Below are 14,366 nucleotides of genomic sequence, written 5' to 3' on the forward strand. Positions count from 1 at the left end.
ACAACTTTATCCTTGGTAAACTGGAAAGATAGAATCTGTTGGTCATGTCTTTTTTATACTGCACTTTATATAGGAGGAGGGTTTTCTCTGCTGTGGCACCCCAGCTGTGGAACGAGCTCCCCAGAGAGGTTCGCTTGGCGCCTACATTGTTTTCCTTTCATTGCCAGCTGAAGACCTTTTTATTTTCTCAGTATTTTAATACCTAATTTAACTTAAATTTAAATTCTGCTGTTTTAATCTCATATTTTAACCTATATCAACTTTTGCTGTGTGGTTTTCATCCTGGTCGTGCTTTTTATATTGTATTTTGTATTTGTGTTTTTAAATTGTTGGTTGTTTTATTATGCTTTTCATGTTTTTAATTTTTGTGAACCGCCCAGAGTGCTTCGGCTATTGGGCAGTATAGAAATGAAATGAAATGAAATGAAATAAATAAATAAATAATAGTTAGCACAGAGAAAGGCTGACTGTTCCATTATTAAGAAAGAAGGCTGGTTGTTCCATTATTAAGAACTCTACCTGGAAGATCTACTGCACGTTCAATATCTTTCTGTGTAATTGATGACTTTTTATTACTGAAAAATAGCTAAATTTCATCTGTCTTCTGTACAAATTAAGAAGTATTAGGAACTTTCTTTTGGTCTATCTGTATACTCATCTGTATTCATTTTATGTATTTTATTTTGCTTTTATTGATTTTTATTGATATCTAATGGTAAGAAATTCATTCATTCATTTGTAGAACTGTTTTACATGTAACAACAAACTGTAGTTTCATTATCCATGGTTTGTTGAATCCACAAAGAGAACACATGATTCTGTTTGGTGGGTTGTTTAAACCATGGGTTGTTGTTACATGTGAACTCAGAATTGTTTGTTGCTCATTGGTTGTTTCACCAGGCTACAGAAGCAGCAGGCAAGAGCAGTAAAAAAGAAAGCCAACCTCTTTCTGTGGCAGTATTGCAGTGCCACAAAGGCAGTTTGCATACAGGGAGCAAGCGTGTGAAGGAGGAGGGAAACAACTGAGGGTCAGAGAAAACAAATCGTGGTTTGTTTGATCATCTATCAGACAAACCCTGGGTTGGGCAACAAACCATGTTTTAAATAAACCATGGGTTAGTATTACATGAGATCTAGGCTACTGCCTTTTATTTAATAACAACAAAAGAGGTTTGCCACCACTGCATGTCAACAGACTAGCAATGCTCTGTAGAGTGCTCTGTAGCATGGGTTTTGGGTAGTTTGTTGACCACCCCAACCACACACTGGGTCTACACATAATGGCAAGCCATGCCTGGTGAGGGTAATTAGGGAAAAACAGGCAATGCATGGTTAATAAGCCATGGTTAATAAGCCATCCTTGTGTCATATGAATCAGGTCAGTGTTAAATAAGCTACAGCAGCATTCTTCAACCCAGTGCCCTATCAGCTTCCTATCAGCTTCAGCCAGCATGGCCAGCTTGGGGGAGAATGAACTACTGGGGCACTAATTAGACTGGGCACTGATTAGCCCAGTCGAATTAGTGCTATGACTAATACCCCCCTTCATGTATGGCTTGCTTGCTGGGAGAACACATACATATGAGCAGTGCACTTTTGTCCCTGTCCTAGCATTGGACATGCTGATTAATTCTGCCTACAGATGGCCACATGTTAAGGTTGTCATCTGTACAAAAGAAGCCTATCCACAAGCAGTAGCACATTCATTGGCTTCTCTCGTACAGTCAGCCACACTAACCTGTGGACATCTACAGCATGCCTGACAGCAGGGGCTGGGCTTTTAACCCCACTCCTCAGTACTTGTGTGATACCCTCTTCATATATATATTGACCATGTTCAGATGGTCACTCTAAGCCATAGTGGTTAAACATTTTGAGTGAAATGTTATGGCTTAGCATGTTGGGTGAACCATTCCTAACCATGGTGGCTACATAACCATGGTCTAACATGCTCACTAACCATTTGCTACAAAGGTGTTAACAGCCTAACCATGGCTTAGTGTGTCATCTGAACAGGCCCAATGAATGAAGGGGACTTATATTGTATCCGCCTGGGAATGTTCCATTGTACAAAAATGGACAATTTTGTTCACTCCAAAAGAATTCTTTACATATCTGGAAACTCTAGATATAGTGGATGATCCCTTGACTCAAGACTGGAGAATAAAATAGATTGTCCTGCTGGGTGGGACAATACAGATTACAAGAATTATAAAAAATAGAATACAGACCATATTCCATAACCAGAACATTTCTGGCTGGGGGAATACTATAAAGATAGAGAAAGTGGGAAGCCATTTCACATATTAGACTGGAACTGTTCATTTTAGTGCAGCAGCAGCAGCAATACCCCCTTTCAACCCTCCAAGCAACAATAAACTCCTCAAGGCTGATTTTTATCTGCCAACTTCAAACGTTTTATCTACTTCTCTTGCTGCCCAGATGAGAAAAGTTGCTTTTCAAAATCAGATCAAAGTTTAAACCCATTTTAGTTTCTTCCAGCAGTGATGACAGGTCATTTTCAGCTTGCCTCATTTCCCCACTAATTAGGATGTTTTGTTAATATCCAAGAATGCAAAATTCATGGAATGGCAGGACTGTACAGCTGGAAGAATTGCCTAAAGTCCATTTCCATTATAGACTCTGAAGTCCACAATGATTGCCTGTGCCCTGGCCACTGTTCCAGAATATATCCAGTACATTAGGTTAGGGAATACATATTTGTCTTTACAAGTATAGTAAGTATCGGAAGTCAACCTATCAGTCTGTTTGCAAAAATGATTAAAAAACTTGATTTTGTTTTCTGATCTGATGATGTTGATGATGATGACGACGATGGCATTTATATCCCACCTTTTTCTCTCCAAGGTATCCAAGGGGGTGTACATAATCCTCCTCCTCCCCATTTTATCCTCACAACAACAATCCTGTGAAGTAGTTTGGGCTGGGAGTCTGCGACTGGCCCAAAGTCACCCAGTGAGTTCCATGGCCAAGTGGGGACTAGAACCCAGATCTCCCAACTCCCAGTCCAACACTCTAGCCACCACACCAGCTCTAATGCCATTTACAGCTAGATTTTAAAAACAACAAGGGATGCTAATGTTTCTTCTTCTCCCATTTTATGTCCTTTAGGACAGACTGTTTATAGAAATGTTGCTCATATGGCAACCTAACAAATAAAATGAGCATGATTCAGCCAAAGGTATGACCCATTCATTTCAAAGGGAAACATGAGCACATGCTTCAATTTTATCCAGTGAAATCAATGAAAAGAAAACTACAACTGCATCATGCCCAATATTCCATATTCTAAGGCTCCTTTACAGTAAACATGTAGTGTGGACCTCATTGACTGCCCCTGAGATCAGATGCTTCATTTATTTATTTTATTTATTACATTTCTATACCGCCCAATAGCCGGAGCTCTCTGGCCGGTTCACAAATGCCCTGTCTGACTCAGTTCAAAGCACTCAGAGGCGCTGAAACCGGCAAGGCCAGGCATATACAAGAAAAGAGAGTCAAGGCAAGTGTCACATGAGGTCATATCAAGTCAAGTGCAGTCACATTGCATCAGGTCAGGTCTCTTCAGGTGAAGTCTCATTGTATCAGGCCAGGTTTGGCTTGATAAATATCAAGGCAAGAATAGACCAGGCAGAGTCTTACAGAACCTTGGACAACTCCATGTTAGCTAAATCCTAATCTACTCCAAGCAGGATATTGCACTATGAAAGTGGTCTGAGAAAGTGGTATATAAAAGGAAGGAGACACGCTACTGCTTTATAGCAGTATTGAAATGCACTGACACCTGTTGGGCCCATTGACACATACCATATACCGCTTTCATGCCACTTTCATAGTGCTATATCCTGCTTGGTGTGGCTCCAGCCTTTTATATACCACTTTCATAGTGCAATATCCTGCTTGGTGTAGATGAGGCCTAAGTGTCAGTCAAAGAGAACTGCTATCTCAGCAACAGTCAAAGGCTTTCTGAAGCTTTATAAAGTCCAGCTGCTCTAGACTGGCAGTTGCTCCCACTACCTCAGATAAGCCGTTTGTATCATAAAGAGCTATTGCATGATTTTGTTTTCGCTTGCTCCTATGGGGTGGAGATGGTGAAGGCTGTAATGGGGAAGTGTCCTCTGGCCTGGAAGAGGCATGTCTTCTGGCCTGGAAAGCTCTGGGATAGCAGGGCTCACGTTATTTGAGGCACTCCTCTGCCTCTGAGTCTTCTTTGGAACCAGAGGATGGATCAAGTCTAGGGAACATGACACCCCCATCTCTGATTTTTGACATTGCATCTGAAAAGGGTGCCTTGGCACATACAGCTTTTCATGTGTAGCTCTCTACATAATCAGGAACCTCAATGAACCTCATGCACATAGATAAGCTCTATCTGAACACATGTAAGCTCACCTTTGTAGTCATCACACTGAACGTGTAGATGTCAGGGCTGGGGCTGGGGTGGTTGTGACTAAAACCCTCTTCATATGTCACTGTAATTCCTGGATTTTTTCCAGTTTAGGAAGTTTAGGAAAAACTTTTCTTTTTCCTAAAGCTTTTAAAACTTGATTTTGTTCTGACTTTATACTGTTAGTTTTACCCTACCCAGTTCCTGTTTACCCTACCCTGTGCCTGTTTGCATTCTCTTCCCCTCCTTATTGTTTTATTATGATTTTATTAGAATGTAAGCCTATGCTGCAGGGTCTTGCTATTTACTGTTTTACTCTGTACAGCACCATGTACATTGATGGTGCTATATAAATAATAATAATAATAATAATAATAATAATAATAATAATAATAATAATAATTTACCCAGGAATTGCCTGGCATGAGAAAAATGACAAGTTAGCTGCCTCCTACACACTTACCATTTCTGTTTTTAGCAACAATCCAGGAACGACCCACATTTGGGTTGTTTTGTGGAGTGGGAACCTGGAAATTCTGGGTTGTTTTGGGTTAAATAACCAAGAGTTAACTCAACAGCAACCATGGGCAACCTAGGAATTAGGGTGTGATGTGTGAACTGGGTCTAGCTCTGGGTCTAATCCAGTTACAATTAAGTAGAACTGATTGAAACATGTTTGCAAAAAAGTGAAAGCTAGAGATTGTTGTTGTTTTTGTCTTCTCAACTTCACAAATGTTTTATGAATACCTGGTAGCACTCATATAAACAAACTTCAGGGACAAATTATGCACAATGATCAACAAAAGAACCTCTCTCCTTCAGAAACACCCCTGTTTGTTTGCATTCATTCAACTAATAAAACAATAGGATTAATTCTAAACCAAGCTTTGGCATTGCGTGAGAGCATTTTAAAAAGCTAACGTCCTAGTTTTGTTTCAGAACTTCAGGAACATGACCTTTTAAATGATCTGATTGCCCTCTTATTCTCTTTTGATTATTGTCTTGTGCTCCCCCCCCCCGAATGTTCCCTTTGCTGCTTCTTTTATCATTCTTCCTTAGCTTATATCAGTCCATTTCTGCTCCTTTTTCATCCCATGCAAATTCAAGGATATTCCCACAAAACAAACTTAAAGAGGCTTTGATTGTCCTAGTGTGAATACTGGAAATGAATTCAGCCTAGCATAATTACAACCACACTTGTGTGTCCTACTAGTCCTGCCCCCTGTGGTGTATACATTGTGGGGAAGGACTGAAGAGGCAAATCTCTTCTGTGTGCCCAAACTCCCTCTCTGATCTAGAAATATACAACAGAATCAAATTAATTGGCCAGGCTCACCTTCTCCCCTAGTATTTGGACTGTGGTGAGGGGGCACAGGAGGCAGGGGACATACAGGAATGGGAGCATCATTCATGTCATTATATTGATTACATTTCTATTCAGATATGCAAGGCTTCAGCAGCCATGCAAGTGTGTATCTGTACAATTGTCAATGAATGTCCCTTACTGTACTGAAACTGGACCAGAAAACATTGCACCCTTTATCTTTTAATCCCAGGATTTCTGGATTAAATTAAAACTAAGGGCAGTATGGTCACAGGATCCACCTCCAACCTTCCCACATTGAGCCTGTGTACTAGTGAGACCTTCTGCTAGCTCAATATGGAGCTTGCAGTTCTAAAAACACCTGAAACCAGCGGAAAAACTCATTTCTGAAATGGGGCCAGTCAGCGGAGCTCGCAGAAGGAAACACCACTGCTATATCCTGATGCAGAAACAAGCTTTTAGAACTCTAACTTCCTGTCATGTGAGCGATGGGTTCTGCTTGAGGAATAGATTAAGCAGGACTGTAGCAACACCATTGGATACTGCCCTGAGTGTGTCTTATGAAGGGTTCCTGGTCAAGGGGAAACTTCTACCTGGGCTCAGATGAATGCACTTAGAATCCTCCTTTAGACCTTCCTGCCCAATTTGGGATGTTTGGAGGTGGATCTTGGGAGTATGGAGACAGAGTGGGCCTATTCAGATGAGCCATGGTTAGGCCACAAACTCTTTTGCAGTGAATGGTTAGTGAGCATGTTTAAATTGGAGTTATATAGCCACCATGGTAGGAATGGTTCACACGACATGCTAAATCATGGCTCACATGATGCACTAAGCCATAATGTAGGGTGACCATATGAAAAGGAGGACAGGGCTCCTGTATCTAACAGTTACATAGAAAAGGGAATTTCAGCAGGTGTCATTTGTATATATGGAGAACCTGGTGAAATTCTTTCTTCATCACCACAGTTAAAGCTGCAGGAGCTATGCTAGAGTGACCAGATTTAAAAGAGGGCAGGGCACCTGCAGCTTTAAGCATTGTGATGAAGAGGAAATTTCCCCAGGTTCTCCATATATACAAATGACAACTGCTGAAATTCCCTTTTCAATACAACTGTTAAAGGTACAGGAGCCCTGTCCTTTTCATATGGTCACCCTACGTAATGTTTAGTTCAAAATGCTCACCATGTGGTCTGAACAGGGTCAATGTTGTTCATTTGTGAAAGCAATATTTTGCCAAGGCGAGAAATCTGCCAGCCATTAATTTACTGTACAATAGTTAGCATACAGTATGTGGGTCCATCCAGGCCAATCTGCAGTGCCAAACAGATATTTGCACCTTATGAATAAACATTTGGGTTGTGGTCCTCTGTTCTGCTTGCCTTTTATCCTTCGGAGTTCAGAGGTACAGTGGCACAACCGAGGCAAACTTCTCATAGGATGCTGTGTGCAATAGCCCATTTCAAGACATCCACATAGCCGCATTCTGAAGGATCCTTTTACATAGCCCAGCCAACACCAGCAGTTCATAGCACTGGGCTTTAAGTGGTTTCCCTGATGTCAGCAACAAGGATATCAAGTTATTGCTTTCAGAGGGTTAGCCGTATTAGTCCAATTTGTAGTGGAAATAACACAGAGTCTTGAAGTGCTGTAACGACTAATACATTTATTATGGTCATAAGCTTTATATCTGTTCCTCGCTTTTTATGTTGCTAATCTTCAGTTCCATGTTACTTCTGAAAAATGGCTCAGTGTTTTATATCCTACACCATCTCTTTATACATGGAATATAATACACAGAATGTTAGCTATCTATATCCTATAAAAATCAATGAAAATCAAATGCACTGTTAAGCTCTTAATTTTGATTGATTCCAATGAAATATTCTATGAATTTTTCATGTGTGTGTGTGTGTGTGATCCTGTGCTTATACTTTTTAGAGGCAAGCCTGCACATTTTTCTAAAATGCCTCTTATTGCTGCTGCACCTCTTTTACAAGTCATTTTTCACTTTTCACTTGTTAGGTACTTTTATAAGCATCAGGAAGAAGACACACATGAACAGGTAAACACACTTTAAAAGCCTGCATTTCGTAGAAAGCAAAATAAAATTACAGGCAGGCAGAAGCTAAATCAGATGATTGCAAAGGGTTAATTAGGTAAAATAAAATTCTGTGATCCAAGAAAACATATCAAATAAAATAAGGCATGGTTATTCTGTGGCTTCATTGCACATATTTCCATAATGTTTAATTTAAAAACAATATTGCTGGCAATCCAATAGGATTCGATTCTACATAGAAAAAAATTTACATTATCAAAATTAATTCTTCATTCGATTCAAGTAATGCTGTTTGTGCCACTATTGGTTAAATTCCATTATGGCTGAGGCATTATTATTATTTGCATAAGGAAGAGAACTTCCATAAAATATGACATGGGAAATAAAGTGTTGTTAAGATCTCAATATGAATTCTATATATATCTGTGTATTTTTTTTTATCTGTCAACCACCTATCCTCCTGCCATTTCACAAAGGAATTCTTCAGAGAGTATATCATAAAGATTACTGAACCATTCACTTCATTTCATAGGTCAACAATATAAGGACATACACAACACATGTCTACTCAGAAGTAAATCACATTGTATTCAACAAGACCTGGTAAGTGTGCATAGGATTGCAGCCTGGCAGAACTACCCTATACATATCTACTCAGAAGTAAGTCCCATTCAGGTGAATGGGTCTTACTGCCAGGTGCCTGGGTATAGGGTTGTAGCTTTAACCTCTCTCTATAAGCCCTGCTAAGGGCCATGAGCACAAAATAGTGCTTCAAGTACTATTCATGGGGCTAGTTCATTGCATTTCGCACCTAGAGCTGTGTGTATGTGGATTTCCTTGGGTGGGGGATTCAGAACTATGCCTACATGTAGTCCTAGCCGGAAGGTTTATGTTGTCCTCTTTTGAAAGCTTCAACCATGTGTTCATTTGGACAGACTGAATCAAGTCCTCACATTCTCCCCTTTCCCCACACTGCTTGGTGCTTGAACACATGTCACCCAGGCAGTATCTGCACTACTTCTTTATAACAGTTAAGACGGTACTGACAACTGTTGAAGTCCATGGCACATTCCATATACCATTTTCAACCCACTTTTGAAGTGCTATATCCTGCTTGATGAAGATCTGGCACCAGTCTGGGGTATGATCTAGTATGATTCACCCAAGCCAATATCACTAAAATCGGGATTAAAACATCAGCTGCCTTGGTCCATACTTTCAAATGTCTTGCTTATACAAAAAGCTACAACAATTTCTCTATGCTAGGAAACATATAAGGCAAGTAATGCACGAATTCTCTTGTGTGGTGTCTTGCAGCTTTAGACTTGTTTTGTTTGATATGTGAAAACAGCTGCTTCTTCTTTTTGCCTCTTCAAAACTCTGTGCTGCTGCAAGGATATTGCATAATATCCTCTTCCTTTCCCATTTCTTTTTTCTTGTGTGTTGTGTCTTTTTAGATTGTGAAGGTGTGCAAAGGGACTGTCTTGCTTAATTGATTATATGTGTAAGCTGCTCTGGGAACCTTTTTGGTGGAGGAATGGCATAAAAATGTTTAAATTAAATAGATGAATAAATAAGTGTAATAGAATCTTATCCAAGCTACAATAGTCCTGAACCATGTTGTTGTTGTTGTTATTGTTGTTATTATGAAAATATATGACAAACTCAGTAGGATCAATCTATAGGAACAAATAAAATGTCAGGGTGGGGTTGTTGATTAAACTTCAGATAGCAAGAAAGGTAATATAAGCCTGGGAAGATGCCTCTGGATGAGACTCAGGCCTTAGCTAGACCTAAAGTTTATCCCGGGATCAACTCGGGGTCATCCCTGTTCATGTAAATGACACACAGGATATCCCGGGAGCAGGCAGGGATGACCCCAGGATGACCCTGGGATAAACCTTAGGTCTAGCTAAGGCTTCAAATAGGTCTTTTGTGGGCTAACTTAGGTATCAGATCCAAACATCTGAATTAGTTCAAAAGGCAGACTTAGGCCTTAGCTAGACCTAAGGTTTATCCCAGGATCGTCCCGGCGTCATCCCTGTTCATGTAAATGACACACAGGATATCCCGGGAGCAGGCAGGGACGACCCCAGGAGGATCCTGGGATAAACCTTAGGTCTAGCTAAGGCCTTAGATATTTAGGTGATACTCCATGCTACAATCTGCTCTTGCTGCTTTTCCTTGATGCCTGAGGATTTCTTATGTTGCCATTACTGCCAGCATCATCTTTCCATATCATAACTGTTTGAAATGTACAGTTTGAAATGTACATACAGAGAGTATTTTAATGTAGTGTGATGGCATTGGCTGAAGCAACAAGACGGTATTATGCCAGGAGTTTGCTGGAGATGGGGGAAGGGGGGTTGCTATGGTTTAGGGCATTTCTACACCAGGGAAAATCCCTCAACGTTACCCCAGCTTTCTGCTCCTGTTTTCATCCCATGAGCACAGCATTCTCTCTTTGCACACACTTTCCTTCCCCTTTCCCCCCTTTAACCAGGAGTTCTATGCCTGCCCGAGACCTTAGATCTGTTGGAGGAGCCCTTCTCCGCATCCCACCAATGCAACATATACGCTATGATGGGACAAGGGAAAGGGCTTTCTCTGTTGTGGCACCCCGACTGTGGAATGCCCTCCCCTTGGTGGCCCGATTGGCGCCAACATTGATTTCATTTCGACGCCAAGTAAAAACATGGCTTTTAAACAAAGCCTTTGATGATTAAACTCACTGGCACATTGTTTTAACTGTTTTAACTGCTTTTCCTGCTTTTAAATTATATATTGTTTTAACTTGGATCATGGTTTAATTTGTTTTTAACTGTGCACATTTATTGTTTTATACTGAATGTTTTTATCTGTACGCTGCTCTGAGATCTTAATGATATAGGGCGGGATATAAATGTTATAAATCAATAAATCAATCAATCAATAAATGTTTCATTTATACAGCCACAAGATGGTGTGCTTAGAGCACAATTTCCTCTTTTCATGCTCAAACAGATAGGGGGTGTCTTTTTCTTACTAGTTTATTTCCATTTCAAATTAAGCCACAGAAATCCTTCCAAAATATGAGAGAGGCTCTGGAGGTTTACAGTGTCATGTAATTGACCCACAAACCTCTGTGAGTGGCCAGTCACGAACATGCTATAACTCACTTCCTTTAGGGAAGCCCTTAGTGAGCCACTATTTCTGCTATGTTTGGAATGTTTTTCATTTGAAATACACTGTGGGCCAAACTGCATGTTATGCTATTCACATTACATCTAGATTAGGCTTGTGTTTTGTTTTACCTTAGTATAACCATACATGGTTTTGATTTGAATTGGGACAGATGTGCTCCAGAATGGGAGGATTAAAACTGCTCCTACCCATTTTCCCTGATATTCCACCCCCTACCCCACTGTGTGAATGTGTTTTTTTTTTAAAAAAAAAATGGAGTCAATGGCAATGGAATTTTGAGGGGGAAATAGGGGAGGGAGTATACACAAGCCTCAGCTACATGCTATGACATTAATGTAAAATGTAGTTTTGCTCTGAGTGGAGGCACAGTATAAGAACATAAGAAGTGCCGTGCTGGATCAGACCAAGGGTCCATCGAGTCCAGCACTCTGTTCACACAGTGGGCAACCAGCCATCAGCCAGGGATGAACAAGCAGGACATGGTGCAACAGCACCCTCCCACCCATGTTCCTCAGCAACTGGTGCACACAGGCTTAGTTCCTCAAATACTGGAGATAGCACACAACCATCAGGGCTAGTAACCATTGATAGCCTTCGCCTCCAGGAATTTATCCAACTCCCTTTTAATGCCATCCAAATTGGTGGCCATCACTACATCCTGTGGTAGTGAGTTCCATAATTTAACTATGCACTGTGTGAAGAAGTACTATCTTTTATTTGTCCTGGAACTCCCACCAATCAGCCTCATGGGATGACCCCAGGTTCTAGTATTATGAGAGTATGGAGAAGTTCATGATAGGGATGGATGAGAAATTAACTGGGACCTCATTTTAATGCATTTCCCCCCCAAATTTGGACTTGTATCTAAACACAAATAAGGACATAGTCATTGAATTTCATATACCTCCAATGTTTTTGATGCAGTTTGCAGATAATTTTAAAACACACCAAAGGATGTATATTTCAAAAATTAACACAAAAAACATAATTTCCAGAAATGCACCCAAAATATGTATATCCAAAAAAAGTGCACAAAATACTTTATCTATTGGAAAATCAGTTTAAAAGTGCATATACTCATAAGGTGAGCACAAAAATGTGCCTATTTTTCATGTGTATTCTTCAATAAGAAATATACATGAAAATCCATAGAAAATTTTCCTGTAACGGATTTTTTCCCCAATCCATTGTGGAAAGGAGAGGAAACAAATTTAGAAATAATAAAAAATAAAATCTGAGTAAAATCAAGTTTGGAAAGCTTGTGCTCTAAGAGGTAGCAAGGGACACTGCAGTTAGCATTGGTGGTTGAATAGTTTATTTTTATTATTTGCTTCTTTTCCCCTTGTAATAATAATGTGGATGTCGAAGGTTTTGCAGTCTACCTTCTCTCCAAAAAAACATCACGGTGGTTGTGCATGATTTGCACAGGTTTTGAATGTTGATGTTAGCTTCACCTTCTAGTCTTGGTATTTATTCCACTGCGAGAGAATTCACAGCAGAGTAGTAAGATATTTCAAGTGTTCAATGTGCTACAACCCGAAACAGCAGATGTAGAAAGAGAAAAAGATGGGAATAAGAAATATCAAGGAGATAAAGAAGACTGTTGGCAGGTGCACCAGATTATGGGTTCAGTATGGGCTGTGACAGGGTAGTGTCTAACTGCCATAGGTGTTTTTGTTAAAAGACTGTCATTCCATCCAGTTATGAACAAGTACTCTATATTTAGCACTGCTGCCAGCCTTCATTTCATAACTGAGGCATATCCCCAGAAGCTCAATCATCATTTCAGCATTCTGGAAGAACGCCCAGGCCAGGTAATGGGCATATGTCAAGACTGCCAATATCAAAGGAGTTCTTCAGCTGTGCCATAACATCCCATACAATTCAGAGTTTTAATTTGTAACTTGGCTGTTCTTCAGTATGTAGCACATGTTCAGATATTTCTAGACATAATGTCTCATGCCTTATTTATTTTACTTGAATCAAACACTGTTCTTGGGTCTTTATTTAATTTGAATGTTGTTGGTATGTGTGCCTTAAGGAACTCTTACAATGGGATCAATAAGAGGTTAGATGAACCGGAAGTCTATATATGTTGAACTAAATGTGCAAAGGAGGATAAAGATTTGATACAATTTCTCATTGCTTCCCTGCATCTACTTCTCTGGGTTTGGCAGCTGCTTACATGCAGCAGGCATTTTGGTACATGTGCTGCTGAAACATGCTGTGCATAATTCCAGAGACAGACAGCACAGACTCTAAACAGATGTTACCAAAAGATATTGAAGGGGGCATCTAGAGCAACAGTGAGGGATTCTGGAAAGTAGCAGACAGGGACACGGGTGCATTGTAAGGATGCTTGAGGAACTGCAAATTCCATTATGAACTTGATCCTAGACTAATGTGTGGATCAAGAAGTTAATTGTATACAGGTTTTCATACTTCCTGGATGTTGTGGTGCAACTCTTGGATCAAAGAAGGATCAAAATAGACACTATTTAAATGCACATTTTCTTGCATTATTTTTTTAAATTGCAGATTAATATGGAAATGGAGTATAATGGACTTATAGGTGAAGTCATGCAAAAATGGCATGGCCCAGAAACAGCCTGATTTGACTATTCCAAGTTCAATCTGGAGTTGCCTTTGAAATGTCATCTGATGTGAAATTCAAGTTGCCTCCTCAGGCAAAATGCAGGCATTTCAATGGGAACTGAAACATTTTTTATTATGAGGTTAGTGAAATTTCTGAGAGTTTTGCACATTCCTAGTAGGGATGTGCTCCACTCCGATTAGAATCGGAGAATCAGAAGCAAATTGGCCTGCTCCGCCTTGCCCAGAAGCGGAGTAGAAGCAGACCACGGACCCTTAGAAGCAAGGTGAAGAGAAGCGCCCATAGGCGGAGCGCTTCTCTTTCTGCGGAGCGCTCCGATCGCCATTTTGAAAAATTTCGCCCATAGGATTGCATTGCGGAAAAGAATAGGGGATAACTGTGTTGTTTTTTAAGCTATCTTTCTGAAACTTCTTGTGCTTAGAGTCGTGGCTGGGGGTCATTTTGAGCCTACTCTCAGCTCTCTGCGTGGTGTGGTTCGCTTGCTATAATTTTTGGGAAAATCGGGTAAAAAAACCAGGACAGAGGGTAAACCGGCATTTTTGGGTTTTTTTGTGTAGCGATAACAGGCACATTCCACTGATGAGAATTGATCACCTCATGAAGCATCCTCCAATCCCAGCGTTGGAGGGGGGACTAAGGCAGAGCCACCCTGAGAGCTTTCAGCTTTCAGCGACTTTGTGGGTTGTCGTTCGTGGGGAGAGGAGTTAGTTAGGTGCTGCTGCTGTGTTTGTTGGAGGAGATAGATTAGGATTTAGTAGGGATGTGCTCCGCTCCGATT

This window comes from Elgaria multicarinata, chromosome 5 (genome assembly GCF_023053635.1).
Source record: "Elgaria multicarinata webbii isolate HBS135686 ecotype San Diego chromosome 5, rElgMul1.1.pri, whole genome shotgun sequence".
Taxonomy (NCBI): Eukaryota; Metazoa; Chordata; class Lepidosauria; order Squamata; family Anguidae; genus Elgaria; species Elgaria multicarinata.